The 12,074-nt window shown below is 58.8% G+C and overlaps 2 long non-coding RNA genes across 2 annotated transcripts; both read right to left on the minus strand.

Annotated features, from left to right (window-relative positions):
* Nucleotides 1-5,335: 5,335 nt before the first annotated feature.
* LOC119102766 (uncharacterized) lies at nt 5,336-6,598 on the minus strand. The gene is made up of 3 exons (XR_005094732.1): nt 6,524-6,598; nt 5,956-6,085; nt 5,336-5,448 (listed from the first exon to the last, which is right to left on the minus strand). It is a non-coding gene; the product is annotated as an uncharacterized LOC119102766 (long non-coding RNA).
* An 80-nt stretch (nt 6,599-6,678) lies between these two features.
* Nucleotides 6,679-10,049, minus strand: LOC119105152 (uncharacterized). The gene is made up of 4 exons (XR_005095029.1): nt 9,799-10,049; nt 9,025-9,130; nt 7,040-7,116; nt 6,679-6,772 (listed from the first exon to the last, which is right to left on the minus strand). It is a non-coding gene; the product is annotated as an uncharacterized LOC119105152 (long non-coding RNA).
* Between the last annotated feature and the right edge of the window lie 2,025 nt (nt 10,050-12,074).

Below are 12,074 nucleotides of genomic sequence, written 5' to 3' on the forward strand. Positions count from 1 at the left end.
CGACGAGTCCACCGCGCGCCGCGGCACACCCTCGTGACGTCACAGCGAACTCGCCCCGTCCGCCTGGAGCCGGCGAGCAAGGCGCGACGCAGCAGGAGGGGCGGCCGACGGCAGCGGCGTCAGGTCCGCGCCGCGGACATCCCGGCACAAACACGTGGTCCTCGCGATTGGTCATCTCCCTCCACGATCACCCATTAATGCCACCAAAGCTCTGCCCGCGCTCGCAAAACTCCGCCGCGCATTGGCGGCCACGCGGCCGGAGACGCGCGTCTCCGGTCCGGCCGTCGAGAGCGGCGCACAACCATTCGTAAGGCTCGACACGGCAGTTCAATGGCGTAAAACGGCCGGCGCGGCGATCGCCGGGTTACAAGGCCACAACCATGGTAGGCGACCCCCGCCACCCCGCCGCTCCGATAGGAAGACACCGTAACTCAGGCACGGAAGCAATGTTTACAGGTTTGGCAGCCGGTTAGAGGCAGTTGAATGGCCGGGGGGGGGGGGGGGGGGAGGGAAGGCGCCCATCGGAGCGCAGGACCCGCGCCCCCGCGGACGAGCTCGCCCACCCTGGGCGCTCTTCCGTGGCACTGGCCGAGTCGCCGACGGCGGCGGCTCCGGGCAAAGGCACTACGGTAGCTGCGCACCTCCCCACGCCAGTGCGGCCGCCACCGCGGCGCTGGCGCACACACTGCCCCGGGCGCTGGCGCTGGTCACAAGCCCCGGCCTAAGCACGACCCGGGGTCGTCACCCTTGCTCTCGGGCGCCTCGTCCGACTCGAGCAACTGGCGCTTGATCAGCTCGGCACTGCGCGTGCACTGACGCTGGAGCTGGAGCTGACACTGGCGCTGGCACTGGGGGCGGGCTGAAGCGCGACCGATGCCGGACCCGGCTGCTCGGCCGCCGCCGCCAGCTGCCGCTGTTCCATCTCTCGAGCCAGCTCCATCCTGGGGAGGGGGGGGGGGGGGGGGGGGGGGAGCGGTACGGCCGTCAGCGCCACAAACGCGAACGATCCAAGGACTGGCGGGCCTGGGCCAGGCAGCGTCAGGGAGCGTGGTGCCGTCCACGCAATAGGAGAGGCCTTGAGGACAAGTCATTAAAGCCTGGCAGGACCTTAAGCTACATATGCAGGCAGCACGCATGGCAAATGGTGAACACCACGCAATGCAGGTGCTGGATAAACCTTGTCCCAAGCCAGCACAGGCTCTTAGGATTATAAGTGAGCAGCTGAGCGGCAATACCTTAGCAATGGAAAACACGTACGCAGAGCACTATCAGCTACAAACTGATTTCCCTTCTGCAAGTGATGAAACTGTGAGAAGAGTTTTCGTTGGAGCTGAAAACTAGTTTGGATATTTCCGGAACTTCCAGTATCGCACGCAAACCGCAGTGAGCGGCGACTGATGAGAACGACCACCAACTGTGCCGCCATGCCCGGCCGGTGACCGCCGCTGGCGCTGACGGCCCGGCGCCGCCTCCGGACGCGTCGGTCACGTACCCTGCGCGCCTCGTATTCATCACGATGGCCTCCAGCTCCAGTTTGTGCAACCGCATGATCATGGCGTCGAAGCAGGAGAGCTCGCTGAGCCGGAAACAGGTCCCACTCGAGCTTGTGGTCGTTGCTCCGGCGATGCCTGGCTGTAGTACACCTTGAGCCAGTGCGGAATCTCTGCGGCAGGTACGGGTGGGCGTCAGCCCGGCGTCACCGAACCGACGTTACCCACCGGGACAGCCTCGCGACGCCAGCGCCACGCCATCTCACCGGCCCCATGCGGACTGCTCTGTCCGTACACAGCACAGCGAGGCAGGCCAATGGTGACTCCGCACATTCGTGGTTGGGCAACTAGGCCACAGACCTATGGCGGTTGTCTTAACACAGTTTCACACTGCTGTTTGGACGCCAGATCGAATGATATGCAATTAACCTTGTTTGCGGCCAAGCGAGTGTTCGGCACCCGAAACACGCTGCCGGAAGTGCTGTTCATCAGCGCATGCGCGAACGGTGAAGAAAGTCATTCGTGGCCATAGCTGAAACCAGTGGCCGCTGCCTGCCAGGTGCTGTCTCTAAGCCGTGACAAAACCCCTAATCACGTACAAACGAAGGATGGCGCACGTCAACAGGCACGGTGCAGCGGCGTACGGCTGACGTTCCGCGTCCGCAGGGCCCCGGCGGCGCCGGGCCTGACCCCCAGCGGGCGCGGGCCCGCTGGCAGTCGGGTCAGCGCTGCCGGCCGGACTGCGGAGCCGCAACTCATCAACAAACCCTCGGCAGGTAGGGACTGGCCGGCACGAGCGAGTTGCGGACAAGCTGCGTGTGACCGGGCCGCTGCGGCACGGGCAAGCGGCGGCTGAATTGGCGCGTCTTCGGCGTGCAGCGGCTCGGCGCAGTAGCGCTGGTGCCGCGGGTGTCTCGTAACTGCAGTGTTGCTTGTGTGATGTGAACTGCCGGCGCACACGGGCGGGGGGGTGGGTCAGGTCAGCGTCAGGTCAGGTCAGGGTCGGCGCGCTGGTAGAACGGCACGCGCGTGCCGACGGTGGGGGCGGCGGCCCGTACGAAGTGATTATCTCGGCACGTCGCAGCTGACGTTGCCGCATATAATACAGCGCTTACAAAGTGTTGCATGCACAGGTACGAAGCACGATACGCAACCCAGATCCAGAGTCACCCCGCCGTGATGTACAACAGCTGACGTAGCATGCGAGGCGGGTTCGGCACACCACCAGACGAACGGGCAGTTTGGGCGACGATTGTGATGAACGGGAGCTGCCGCCACTCACTTGACGTAGTAGGTGCCGTACTCCGCCGAGTCGACCCGCTGCCAGCCGGTGGGCAGGCCCTCCTTCTCCAGCGGGTGCGACCAGTGCGTGGTCTTGGTGTTGTGGTCGATGTAGTAGTGGCGACCGTCGCGCGTGTAGTCCACCGACCAGCCCGGCGGCAGAGGCAGGTCCAGCTCTGGGCGCACACAGACACACAGTGTCACACTCTGGCCGCGCAGTGCCTTACACAGGTAGCTCGACGGCCAAGGCGGGAGCAGCTGTGAAGATCAGCAGGCACGCCATGTCAGACACTGCACCGACAGCCGCGTTTGACGCCAGACACACAGCAGGAGTCAAGCCCGCGCACCAGAGCCCCAACGTCTGACGCCGTACACCGCAACTCACGGGATTCACCGCGCGTGGCCGGCCACATCAGCATACGCCGCGGCACAACCTCCCCGCCCGTGAGCGGCCCAGCTCTGCCCGGAGCGGGTCCCGACCGCAGCGGCCCCGCTCTGCCCGGAGCGTGTCCCGACCACAGCGGCCCCGCTCTGCCCGGAGCGTGTCCCGACCACAGCGGCTCCGCTCTGCCCGGAGCGTGTCCCGACCACAGCGGCCCCGCTCTGCGCGGAGCGTGTCCCGACCACAGCGGCCCCGCTCAGCCCGGAGCGTGTCCCGACCCACAGCGGCTCCGCTCTGCCCGGAGCGTGTCCCGACCACAGCGACCCCGCTCTGCGCGGAGCGTGTCCCGACCGCAGCGGCCCCGCTCTGTCCGGAGCGTGTCCCGACCACAGCGGCCCCGCTCTGCGCGGAGCGTATTCCGACCACAGCGGCGCCGCTGCTGGCTGCGCGGGTCGTGTCCCGGCCCGTCGTCTCCACCGGGCGCCTGGACGGGCCAGCGGCTGCTGGCGTGAGGCAGCCCTGTGGCGCGGCCGCCTGCGCCGGGGCCGCTGTGCCACAGCTCCGCGCCGCCGAATGTGTACTGAAACAGCGCGGGCACTTGTCTGAGCCGGCGCCAAGGGACCGCCGTGTGTCCCGCCGTCCGCCGCCGGCGAACACACAGCCGGCCGGCACGATCAGCGAGCTCGCGCCGACACGGCGGTGCCCGTGTTTGCGGAACACCGGTTGGCCACCAGAAGCCTCGCTGTCAGCGCACCGTTGGTAATGAGCATTGTTTGTGAGCAATGAGCATGAGCAATGCATCATTACCAAACATACCTTCGTATAAGGTGGATTGGTAATTTGACGCGATACCTAGCTCGCCAGCGCACACCATCGAAAAGTTGCTCAGCTGACAGCTAGGATACGTAGACGAGAATTAATGGCGTGCCAGTTTGTAACGTCAGATTTCGTTACATATTTCCAAAAGTTACGAGCCACCATAAGGTCAACACAAGTGTTTTCGACCCATTGCTGGGTTCTGAATAAACTCTTAATTGTCCTGTCAGTTTTGGTGGCTGGTCCTCGGAACTCTGAGAACGCATACCATCGCTTGTTGTTGCTGTTGCTGTTGTTTGCTGTGGTGTGCTGCTGGAGTAGGTGCTGATGTACTGAAGCCGCTGCGGAGAATATGGCTGCTGCTGCTGCTGCTGCTGGTGCTGTGTGTTGTTTTTGTTGTTGCTGTTGTTGATGCTTCTGCTTCTGTTTCTTTTTCTGATGCTGCTGCAACTGCTGCTCCTCCTCCTCCTGCTGCTGCTGCTTGCTGTGGCTGCTGCAGTTGCTCCTGCTGCTGCTGCTCCTGTTTGCTGCTGCTGCTCTCCTGCTGCCACTCCTCCTCCTCCTCCTGCTGCTGCCGATGCTGTTGCTCCTGCTCCTGCTGCTGCTGATGATGATGCTGCTGCTCCCGTTGCTGCTGCTGCTCCTGTTCCTGTTGCTGCTCCTGCTGCTGCTGCTCCTGCTGCTGCTTTTCCTCCTCTTCCTCTTCCTGCTGTTGATGCTGGTGCTGCTGCCATTGATGCTGATTGCTGCTCCTTCTCCTCCTCCTCTTCCTGCTGCTGATGCTCCTGCTGATCATGCTGCTCCTGCTGCTGCTGCTGGTGCTGGTGGTGGTGGTGGTGCTGCTGCTGCTCGCGCTGAAAAGACATCGGCCACACATAAGGCAACAGTTGGGCCACGACAGCATCCAGCGGAGCTCACACAGAAAAACGCCATCAGAGGCCGCAAACGTGAACGCGCACAGTCTTGCGTTGGCAGTCCGATGCCATTAAGCAGTAACAGCTAGCTGCACGGCCACAAAATACTGAGCGTCCAAATGGGCGCGGCGGTGGCGCCATCTTTCACTACAATTTGTCAAATTTTGTTTTTTTATATTGAACGGTTCTCGTTCCAGCAGCAAGTTTGCCGCATCAATGTATGATACGTTTTCTCCACGGTGATCCGTACTCAAACATATATCGTCAAAGCACTTCCAACAGTCGTGCAGCGCGACAATCCCACATCCCAACAAAACATACCGCCAGCGGTCCTTTTGCCGCAGACCCAGCCGGCGGAGGCACCACCACGCTCTCGGTGTCGCGGCCCCCGCCCCACTCACGTGCCGCTGCAGCAGCTGGCGGTACTCCTCCAGGTTCTGGTTACGGGCTCCGGCGGCGGCTCGCCGGCGGCCGTCGGCGGCGGTAGCGGCGTGTCGGCGGGGTAGTACTGCTGGCGGGAGGGCTTGCGCGCGCCGTGCGGCGACGCGTGCCCGCCGGGCGACTCCTGCCGGCCGGCGGCGGCGCGGTCAGACGCGTCGGGCCCGGTCAAAACCCGCTGACTCACTGGCCGCTTGTCGACGAACGCCTACAGCGGGGGCGGCGGGCTCGACACCGGCGCTCCGCTGTGACTAGCAGTGGCTATTGACTGGCGGTCGGTCGGCCGCTCACCTTACATCAGCCGGCAAACGTGCCGGGCTGCACTCCTGCACATGCGACGGAAGCCAGCCGGCATCAACCACACTTCACGTCAGGCTGTGAAGAAGGCGATCATACCAGCGGCGCGCCGTGTCGCACCAGTCGTCACACTAGCCTGGCTTTCTGGCCCGTCCTGGCCGCAAACAAGACACCCGCCACGCAACGCAGCCTCACGTCACGATGCGAGCGCCGTCCATGTCTGACAGACATCTCCCCGGCCGGTGTCGCGCGCCACGCCCCCGGCGGCGGCGGCGGCGGCGGCGCCGTCCGGCAGCGCCAGGCGACGGGCGTGGGGCCGCGGCCGGCCGGTGCTCACCTTGAGCCGGTCCAGGTGACAGTCGGAGCCGGCGTAGTAGTTGATGTAGGTGTGGCTCATGGCCTGACGCATGCCCCAGTGGTGCTGCGCCGCCGACGAGCGCTTCTCACGCAAGCTCTGGTTACCGATCCTGCGGCGCGGGCGGGGCCGAGCCCATCTTACCAGGGCGGCACAGACATCGCTGCCAGCTTCGAGAGGCCGGTACAAGTGGAGCATTGACAACCAGAGCGAGGTTGAGTCGCTTTTTTCGACGAAAAGTCGCTTTCGTTCGGACTTGGGCGTCGTGTAGTTCAGCTAGCTTTTTCACAAGTCATCCAGGAAGCGCACGTCTCTGTTACGCACGATCTGTGGATAACTGCCTCCTCGCAGATAGTCCTTGGCAGGAACCGCACGTGAAGACGGTACTCATGACATAACAAAAGAAGGGTACCTGTGACGAGGCATCCGAACAGAAGACGGCACCCAGTCGCTGACCCACCCTGGCGGCATCCGCTGACATGTCACACGCGTGGAGGCGATCCTCCACGAGCGCCCCACACGGGGCGCTGCCTCCTGGCGCGAGACCCACCTGGAGGTGAGATCGGCCGGGTGGTGCTGCACGTGGCCGGCGTGGTTCAGCTGGGAGCCGTGCGGTGAGTGGGCGGCGACGGCGGCGCGCAGGCCGCCCGGCCGCGGGCTGGCGCCGGCCGGCGAGGCCAGCGCGCCAGGCCCGGCCGCCGAGTGCGGCGTTGTAGGTGCCCTCGTGACCGGTGGAGACGCGCGCCTGGCTACCGCGCGCCACACCACGAGGCACGATGCTGCCCGACGAGCCCGGCGGCTGCAGAGAAACGGGCGTCACACGGATGGCGCGGAGATACAACTGCGCTCAGGAGGACCTCGCGACACAGATTGGCAGTCAGACGCATCTCGTGAGACGGACCAGTCGTCAGACACACCCTAGGAGATGGGCCAGTCACCAGATGCATCCCAGGAGATCGACCGGTCGTCAGACACGTAACAGAGAATGTTTGAAACCACCTAGAGTTACGTCCAGATCAGTACAAAATAAATTTGGTTACAAAACAGCATCATGCCCCGCGCGTACCTGGCTAGAAGAAAGCGACATTTTCTTCTTCCAATCATTCTTGGGAGGCTTAGGTTGCTGCGTCCACACATTGACGACTGAAAGTGCGCATTTGATTCGTTACGTGCCAAAAATACACGACATACATTTGGGATATGTTGGACCAAAACAATCACTAATAGCTTAAGTCCTTGCGTGAAGCATTTGATTTGATGCGCTGCACGTTTCCCTAGCCAATTTCGTCGGAATTTACCGCACTGGTATAGAGCTAAGCATACCACGTCGGCGTAGCGCAGAACCCATGTGCTGATAAGTGACAAGACCTGTATACAGCAGCACAAATTGACACAAACCAGCAGTCTTGACAGCACTCCCGTCCTGACCGCGCACTCTCTCACAACTTAACGCGTCGCGTCGCCACGGCCAGTTCCGGCGCGTGGGGAAGTGGTTCCCATCCCGAGACCTACATGGCCGGGACCACCTGGTCACCTCCTCATCCGTCGAGCTCACAGCGATCGAAACGATCTGCGAGAAACGTCGGACGTCTCAGAATTCGCGAAACTAAAAACCCGAGACGGGCCCACCTGCCTCAAACCTACGCGTTGGTTCCCTGGAAGCATACTCATGTGGAACCGCGTTCATCAAGAGCCATGCAAGGGCTGCATCGGTTAGGTCGGTCGACAATGACGGCTCCGGGGAAACCGGAGCGAGGACGAATACAATGGAAGCAGCTCTGCCTTGGCTCGCGCTGTCGGTTCATGCACCTACACCCGCACTAGACAGCTGGCGTTACAGCGAAAGTCCAGCTACGTCTGCAGGATAGAAGACTGCAGCAGGACTAGCGTCCGTCTCGGTCGCTGCTGTCCTCTGCGAGCTGCGCACTAGTCCAGAGACCAAGGACGCCTGCTGAGACACAGACTGTGCTGGACCGTGCAGCGCAACCCCCGCCGACCGGGCGAAATCCGAGGTAAACCACCCGCTGGCCCCGGGCAGCCCGGCGAGACGAAGGGCACGCTCAAGACGTGCGCCCCTCGGTGAAACAGCTTCCCGGTAGCGGTCCGGTGGTGGCTGATTGCCTTCTTCAGAAAGGTTCGCCAATGTCAACACCACATCTCCATCTGGCTGGAAGGTCCTGGGCACGCCGGCACCGATCCCAACGTGAAAACGGACCGGCCGGTGTTTTGGGGTCAGAGGGTAGACGCAGCACCGCTCCAGTGGGCTCCGACGTCATGAGGCCACGTTCACAGAGCAAGGGGGACTGATTACTGGCTAACCAAGGTTGACAGCCCAGGCAGTAACCTCCATCGTCGGCATGAGGGTCTGTGCCGAGCTTGTGCTGGCGTGGTGCGGCAAGAGAACGGCCAGTCGGTCGACCCGAGGGACGACACCTCCGAAAACACGAACTGACGTCTAGACCATGTGATGCATCTGAATGAGGGGTCTATCTCAATTGTGAATGGACCACTGCCATCCAACAGTAGTAAACTGCTGACTATGACCCAGATGTCACCAGAAAAGTGTTGAAAAGATGCATGACAGCCTGGCGCAAGCCTGGAAACACTGGAGAGAGGGAGGGGGTCTCATAAGACTAGAGGCCACCCATGCTGTTAATCAGTTAGCAATTGGGTGATCCCTGAAGTCAGCTGGTGCAAGCAGACAGCAGGAAATTACAAAATGGTGTTGATTGGATGAAATACTCTTTCCACAGACTAAGTTTCAATGTAGGGGTGAAATGCCTTCTGTAATCTTTGCTCTTTAGCTTCAGACACTTAAGAACTTTCAACACACCACAACACCAAGCATGCACAGATATAACATCATATGGTCATAAGACATCCCATTGCATTCATATCATGCAAGATGTGTTTTATGGATCATGAGAAAATCGTTCCGAGAGGTTCTGAATATTTCTCACAGTACTTTTGGATTCTAACATTATCACATCATCTTTGGACAGTATCCTCACATAAATATAGCTATCTTAGTTTCCTATAATACTCTCTCACTTGAAAGTTCTGGAGGTGCCTCCCGCTTGACATATGTTCCGCTCACTCCCTCAGTGATGGTTGAGTCTTTGTGCTTCCTTAACATGATGCCAGGTCATTACCCAGCCTGTGGAAGATGGACATATAAGTTTGGCAGGTTGTATTCAAACATTACCACAGTTACATGGATAATATATATATATATATATATATATATATATATATATATATCATGCAGTTTTCACTGTACCATGGCTCCAAAACATGTCATACATTGCTGATTTAAGCCTTTGCTTTTCTTTTCATATCAGCATCTATTGCAAAAGTTGTGCTGGACTCATGCAACATATACACATTGGGACAACATTCCTGACAAGTTAAAATAGCTTTGAGACAATCCACAATGATACCTGCTATTTGAAATGTCCTTATTACCATAGTTAAAACTAGTACACAGTTTTCTCAAACTAGAATGTGATGCTCTGAAAGGGCTGATTTTTCAAAGATATGATGCAACCAATTCCTCACTGGTACTAGTACAGATTGTAAAATTACAACAACTGTGACTGGCATACCAGCAACAATTCTGTCACAAGTTCAGTATATGTACACAGTAAAAGCCAAAAGTGTAAACCCAAGTTTAGCACACAATTGTGATCAATTTCAGAGCATAGCAAAAGTTTCAAGAGATCGTTGAGTTGTGAGTGTGATTTAAGGCAAACATTAAAAAGTTCAAAAATTCAGCAGTTAAGCCTGGCCGGAATTCAACGCGCGCGAGCACGACTTTCGGCGCACCATGTCACGAAGACGTCCAACGCAGCGGATGATTTGCTGTCGGCTGGGCACTGACTACCACGAAACCAATTAAAACATGACCACTATTCGTGCAGTGCCAACAAACCTCAATACATGTACACCTGCCACCCGACCCACGGCAGGTGCGCTTTCAATGTCGCTTGATAAAAATCCCTCAAAATGGCAGAAGTAACGCGAGACATAAGCACATCCATATCCCCAGAAGCCAAAAACAGAAACAGGACCGTCGTTTCCATTTGTGACGCATGCAAGACAACTGGAGTTTAAGGCTACCAGATTCAGGAACCAAGAGATCGGTGGGCAGCAAAATCGGCAGATCGTCCACAGTTGCACCAGATTTTCCAATGCAGTGACCGTGGGGGCGACGCATGGATTTGGAGCACGGCGGACCAAACCCAATGTGCGGGGAAGGCATACTGGTGCAGGCAGAGAAAGACCGTTGACTCTGAAGATTGCACAATCAAAACAATCGGATAATATTTGGTGGCAGGTACTTACTGTCCCCTCCGGACGGAACAAGCAAACTACGGATCCGAATTGCTGCCCGGATGGGCGGCAGCAACTGCCACGAATCATTGGCACGGGTAGTTGGAACGGCGGGTACATGACATTGGGAACAGTATTCAGTCCTCTATCGGTGCAACATGAGAGCAGCACACAGAAATAAACCATTGTCTTCCACATCAATGCGGGCTGGTCCACCTAACCGTTTGAAAGTTCTAGATGGCGCTTCGGTCGAATCTTCTGAACTACTTCCATGCATAAGACAAAGTTAATGCTAAGCTCGTCCGAGAGCTGCTGACAATGCCTCCCGCTGATACGTTTACCCTCACCCACCTCCCTCTGCACTTAACAATGTCCCGTTCTTTAAGACACCAAGAGAGTATCCATGCTCGGGCGTGCTAAATCAACATGGATGCATTCGGTTCTCAAAATAACAGATTTCGATCTGCAGACCTACCATGCCTGAGGCACTTCGCAATGCTATGACCGCTTCGTGTCTGCCGCGTGATTCTTCGGTGGTGCATTTCGACTCGACTTTAGATTTGGAGCCTGGGCCGAACCCCGACACCTCGAGCGGCTGATTTGGAGCCAGGGTCAAACCTTGACACCTCGAGCGGCTGATTTGGAGCCTGTGCCGAATCTTAACATCTCGAGCGGCTGATCTGGAGCCTGGGCCGAACCTTGACACCTCGAGCGGCTGATTTGGAGCCTGGGCCGAACCTTGACATCTCGAGCGGCTGATCTGGAGCCTGGGCCGAACCTTGACAGCTCGAGCGGCTGATTTGGGGCCTTGGCCGAACCCTTGACGCCTTGAGCGGCTGATTTGGGGCCTAGGCCGAACCTTGACACCTCGAGCGGCTGATTTGGGGCCTGGGCCGAACCTTCACACCTCGAGCGGCTGATTTGGAGCCTGGGCCGAACCTCGACACCTCGAGCGGCTGATTTGGAGCCAGGATCAAACCTTGACGCCTCGAGCGGCTGATTTGGAGCCAAGGTCAAACCTTGACACCTCGAGCGGCCGTTTTGGAGCCTGGGCCGAACATTGACACCTCGAGCGGCTGATTTGGAGCCTGGGCCGAACCCCGACACCTCGAGCGGCCGCTTTGGAGCCTGGGCCGAACATGGACACCTCGAGCGGCTGATTTGGAGCCTGGACCGAATCTTAACACCTCGAGCGGCTGATCTGGAGCCTGGGCCGAACCTTCACACCTCGGGCGGCTGTATTCAGCAGAAGTTAAGCACATAAAACAACACGCATTTCGCGACACTGAAACAAGGCGGGCACCCCGCAAAATGTGTTACCGACCGGCGCGACCATGACTTAAATAGCGCGCGGCGCGACGCGCACAGAGGAACTCGCTGAGACTGTCTTCTTGTAAGTCGTGCCGCACGGGCGTTGAGCGTCCAACAAAAGCGCGCAAAATAATAAACGGCGCGGTCTGCGAAACGTCTAACTCCGGCAAAAACGTTTTCACTTAAGCCCAGTGACTGACGGCACCGAGCAGGGCCAAACCTCGCGCAAACGCAGCCGGCGGCAGGCAAACCAAGACAACACACGCGCCACGAGCGATCATCTCCGCACACCGCCACACTGATGGCAAAATCAATGGAGCATAACAAAAAGGCTGGATCTAATCAGCCCGCGTGTAGGTGGTCTACGAAACGAGTCCGGCAAGGTGACGTGCTTGATATGAACAGTAATCACCACAAATCACTCACAGTTACATACGTTTTCAGCATAGGCACGACCA

This window comes from Pollicipes pollicipes, unplaced genomic scaffold (assembly GCF_011947565.3).
Source record: "Pollicipes pollicipes isolate AB1234 unplaced genomic scaffold, Ppol_2.1 Scaffold_2555;HRSCAF=2994_pilon_pilon_pilon, whole genome shotgun sequence".
NCBI lineage: Eukaryota > Metazoa > Arthropoda > Thecostraca > Pollicipedomorpha > Pollicipedidae > Pollicipes > Pollicipes pollicipes.